The sequence below is a fragment of the Neophocaena asiaeorientalis genome, unplaced genomic scaffold, assembly GCF_003031525.2.
Source record: "Neophocaena asiaeorientalis asiaeorientalis breed wild unplaced genomic scaffold, Neophocaena_asiaeorientalis_V1.1 scaffold288, whole genome shotgun sequence".
Lineage (NCBI taxonomy): Eukaryota > Metazoa > Chordata > Mammalia > Artiodactyla > Phocoenidae > Neophocaena > Neophocaena asiaeorientalis.
In genome coordinates, this window is record NW_020175529.1 from 1,147,162 (window position 1) to 1,152,490 (window position 5,329).

The 5,329-nt window shown below is 39.9% G+C and overlaps 1 pseudogene across 1 annotated transcript; it reads left to right on the forward strand.

The window, feature by feature from the left end:
- Positions 1 to 468: 468 nt before the first annotated feature.
- Positions 469 to 1,210, forward strand: LOC112415954 (AP-3 complex subunit sigma-2 pseudogene; annotated as a pseudogene). The gene has a single exon (XR_003006399.1). The product of XR_003006399.1 is annotated as an AP-3 complex subunit sigma-2 pseudogene (transcript).
- The last annotated feature ends 4,119 nt before the right edge of the window (positions 1,211 to 5,329 follow it).

The following is a 5,329-nucleotide window of genomic DNA, read 5'->3' on the forward strand; positions in this document are numbered from 1 at the left end:
TGTATGGTGGCTAAATTGAGAGAGACTACATTCTACGATAATCCATATTGGTCAGATAATATGGAATTCTACCTTATTTTTAACATCGTATCTTAGAAGAGCATTACCGTAAGACTGTACATAGAGAAAAATATTCAGAACAGTAAGACTGGAAATTTTCGTTTAAGGCAGAGTTGAAGGAGTTGGGGATGTCCAGTGCTAGCCAAAGAAAAATAAAATGCATATTGAGGAAAGATAAAGGAAGTATAATTTGTGCTAAATTTCTCATAATAAGGGTGCAATTCTCAATAAGGTTCTAATTTACATAGTAACTTATATGTAAATACAAAATAAATTTACAATAATTAATAAAAATATTTTAAAGAGACAGAAACATAGAGTTAAAGTAGACAAAAAAATCTATAAAAGATATAAATGGGAGATGCTCTCTGGAAGTAGCCGGTGGTGAAAGGAGCATGGCGGGCAAAGATGATTCAGGCAATTCTGGTTTTCAATAATCATGGGAAGCCCCAGCTGGTCCGCTTCTACCAGCGTTTCCCAGAAGAAATTCAACAGCAGATTATTTGAGAGACCTTCCATCTAATTCTCAAGCGGGATGACAACATCTGTAACTTCTTGGGGGGTGGAAGTTTGACAGGTGGCTCTGACTACAAACTGATTTATCAGCATTATGCTACCCTCTATTTTGTATTTTGTGTGGATTCATCAGAGAGTGAACTTGGACCTCATCCAGGTTTTTGTGGAGACTCTGGATATGTATTTCAAAATGTTTGTGAATTGGATTTGATCTTCCATATGGATAAGGTGCACTACATTCTTCAGGAGGTGGTGATGGGTGGGATGGTGTTGGAAACAAACATGAATGAAATCGTGTCTCAGATTGAAGCTCAGAACAGGCCGGAAAAATCCAAGGGTGGCCTTTCAGCAGCGCCCGCCCGGGCCGTGTCTGCCGTGAAAAACATCAACCTGCCAGAGATGCCTCAGAATATCAACATTGGCGATCTCAACATCAAGGTCCCCAACCTGTATCAGTTTGTCTGAGGGTGGAAGATGGCTGAACTGAGTCCTTGGAACCAGCAAAGCTGAGCCAGTCCTGCAGCAAAACCCGCTCTACGCCCTGGAGGAGTCCCACCTCGGGCAGTGGTCCCTGCTGTCCTGAATCGGGAAGGAGTCCTGTGTCCACTGCCAGCCTGTGCTTGCATCTCACCTATGAAGCACATGCCTAGTGGCTCTACTAGAGTTGGCACAGCCAGAATCCTTTTGTATAGCCACAATGTCTCATCACCATCTCCTGTGGCATACACTCCCCACTGCCACAGTCCTGGCTCTGCTCTCCCAGGTGTTTATGTACAGGACACAATCCAAATCATAAGCCTGTTGTTTGCCTGCCCCCACATTTCTGCCAATAGGGAGGGCACACCCCCACAGCCAGATGGGTCCCCCTCAAAGGGGAGAGGCCCTGTGTCTGTAGAAGGCAAAGCTGACAACATGTGGAACATAGAATTATGACTCTTCCAGGTTTAAAATACATTCTCCCCCCAAGGAGCAGAGGGGTCAGTTATGAATGATGGGTCTTCTTTGTCCAGGAAGCCCACTGCTGTCTACACTAGCTTCTGGAGCACGAGAGCATGAGCTGGGGTCATGTGTTCTGGACCTGGCACAGGCGAAGGCTGGGGAAATGGGCTGCCTGCTGGCTGAGACCGGTGGCAGTGCAGCATCTTCTCCCCAGTGTGCGAGGGGTCCCTGCCTGAGCTCACTCTGGGCATTCCCTGTTCCCCTCAGATGACAGTCCTCTAGAGCTAGCTGTGGAAACCTGTATATGTTTATGTGTGATTAGAGTCTTTCTTCCTGTGGTTAACTTAGAGCTGAAGCTGCTCCTCAAAGTAGTGCCTCTTACTCCTGTGCTGCCTCGGGGCCAGGTCTCAGGTATGATGTTGAGCTCCCTTGAGATTAGGGAGCTCGCTGCACCATCATGGTAAAGCCTCCCGGCCTGGGGACTTCTCGTGCCTGCTGGCTGGTGGCCCAAACTGTTTCCTCAGGCCTCCTGATGCAGTCGCAGAGCCCATCTGAGATGGTGCCCGGCAGGACCGTGGTCAGGACCACGTCTTTTCCCGCTTTGAACAGTGATTCCTGTGCTTGGTGCCCTTTGCTCCCTGTAGCCTCTTAACCTCAGTCTTTCGGAACATCTCTGTTCCGAGATAACCTCAGAGATGGGCAGTGTTGATCAGAATGTAGGCCCTCTTATGTTGGAAGAGGGAAATGTAGATTAATATATCTATCTGATGTTAAAACCTCTAATATTCTTTTAAAGAATTTATTTATTTTTTAAACAAACATTTCAACATATTCACATCCCTCTCACATTTGCTGAAAGTGATATAGGAACAAAGAAGGGAAACGATATTTATTTTGCACCTACTGTAAGGTGGCATGAGAGAGATCCTTCCACAATCCCTACAACAGACATTGTTATCTCCATTTTGAAAGTCAAGAAAGTAAGACTCAGAGAGGTCAAGTAACCTGCTTTAGGTCACAAGGGCTAAGAATTGAGACTGTCTGTCTGCCTAAATCCACAGTTCATTTCTTTTCACTGCTCAAATGGCTTCTCTCAATTTTATTTTCTTTCTTATGGATAAGGAAACCTCAAAAAGTTTGGGTAGCTTCTCAGAAACTGTGATAAAAACCAGCTTGGTAGCCAGTGACAGCATCAAAGAGTGTAAGCTGGGGGGTCCTCCACGTGCCTCTGTTGAACTGGTGAGGAAGCAGAAGCCCAGAGTGTTGTGTTAAGTGTTGTATCAAGGGTCACAAAGCTAGAACCAAGTCATTTTTCTCTTTTTAAAAAATTTTATTAGGGCTTCCCTGGTGGCGCAGTGGTTGAGAGTCCGCCTGCCGATGCAGGGGAACACGGGTTCGTGCCCCGGTCCGGGAAGATCCCACATGCCGCCGAGCGCCTAGGCCCATGAGCCATGGCCGCTGAGCTTGTGCGTCCGGAGCCTGTGCTCCGCAACGGGAGAGGCCACAACAGTAAGAGGCCCGGTTACCGCAAAAAAAAAAAAAAAAAAAAAAAATTTTTTTGGAGTATAGTTGATTTACAATGTTGTGTTAGTTTCAGGTGTACAGTAAAGTGAATCAGTTATATGTATACATACCAAAAAAAAAGATATAAATGATGTATTTAATGAATAAATCCAAAAGACATATATTGAATTCACATCCTGAAAGAAGGAGTGAACTTTCTTTTCAAGGGCTCATGGAACTTTATAAAACTTCAATAGATTAGAAATTTTAATAACTGAATCTTTAACAGAAACCTGGAAAACAAGAACATCAGAAAAATGAACATTAAAAAACATAAACTATCCTTAATGATTATTTTGTGGCAAAAAAGAAAAATTGATCCTAACTTGCCATACACTTTGTAAATAATAATAAACATGTCATAAAACTTTTAAAATTAAGTAAAACAACCCTCAGAGGGATATTTATAGCTGAAATATTTAGATTAATAAAAGGAAATAATTTATTTAATTGAATTATCTAATCATTTAAAAGGGTTAGACAAATGATCAACAAAACAAACCAAAGGACCTGAAGAAAGAGCACAGTGAAGTTAAAAACAAAGGTTAGTGAATTGAAAAACAATGATCACATTTTAAATATTATTTGTTTTTTGAAAATGAAAGACAGCTAAGCCTATTAAGAAAAAATAAGGAGGAAAGTGGTATTAAATTGTACATGAAAAAATAAACTCTAAACTCTGTAAAAAAAACTAGAGAAAATTAAATGTTTTATACCAAATGTAATTGTAAGAATGGACTCCAAAAATATTGGGATAGTAAACTGACCAAATATTCTGGAAGAAAATTATGATGCCAGGTACACAGAGCTCTGTGCCCCCATGTCAACCCCTTCAAATCTTTCGGAAATATAAAATGCTGCTACTACTTAAACTGTTTCAGAGTTGAGAAGAGGGAAAATTACAAATCATTTTTACAAAGGATGTATTATGTCATTGTATCAAATTCCACAATAATATGCAAATGAAAAAATACCACACACTAGCTTTACTTTTGAAAAATGTGAAAGTACTCGAAACACATTAAAAGAAAGAAATCATCATGTGAGATTGATTCTAGTAATAAAATGTAGAATTTATTATTCAAAATCTGCTATTTTCAGTTTATCAAGATTGATCAAAGGAGAGATGACATTAAAATTCTCTATAGATGCTTAGAAAGCAGTTGACAAAAATTAATATCCATTTCTGTTAAAAAAAACTTTTTGGAATACATATGCACACACACACACACGCACACACTGAAAGCCACAATTATGCTTAACTGTGAAATACTAGGTCATTACTGCTAAAGTTAATGATGCCCAATATTGCCACTGTTTATGTACACTTTCTGGAAGAATTTGACAATGCAATTAGGTAAGAGAAAGACATGATTGCTATAAACATTGGAAGGAAATTATCTAACATTATTTGCAGATGATATGGATTTATACCTGGAAAACATGAGAAAGTCAGTTGAAAACCCCTTGGAAACAACAGAAGAATTCAATAGGGAGCTATTTACAAGATTAAGATATAAAAAGCAATAGCTTTCTTAGATAAACATTTTAAAAATAACTGGTGACCTCTCTGCAATTGGACCTGTTAAAGCAGAGATAAGTAACCAACTACCAACGATAATGTAGAAAGACCCCTCTGAATGGGAGCACAATTATTTTGGATGAATTCTAAACTTTTAGCCATGAGTTTGGGGAATCTGACCCTAGGAACAAAGGCTTTTGACCCTAGTGGCATAATTCCTATGATTCAGCTTCCTGTAGAACCTGCACCTATTCTGATAATTCTTGTATGTGCAATGATTTTTGTTGAATTCTTCATTCTGCACTCTGGTCTTGGTGCCTGAGTGTCTTCTTGGACATTGAACCTTGGCCCATTGCTCTAATCACCTGAATATACATATTTTAATTCCTGTCTCTGTTATTGATCTGAACTTAGCTTGATCCTGACAAATAGACCATCCCAAATTGTGAGTTTTTTGATGGCATGGATTTTTGTCTTCATGTTAGAGCTTCAACATGTATTAAAAGGTCTGACACATAATGGGCATTAAATAAATAGTTAGAAAAGAATATATACAGTTGTCCCTCTGTATCTGAGGGGAATTGGTTACAGGACCCCCTCTGGATACCGAAATTCATGGATACTCAAGTCCCTTATGTAAAATGGCACAGTATTTGCATGTAACCTATGCACATCCTCCTGTATGCTTTAAATCATCTCTATATTACTTATAATACCTAATACAATGCA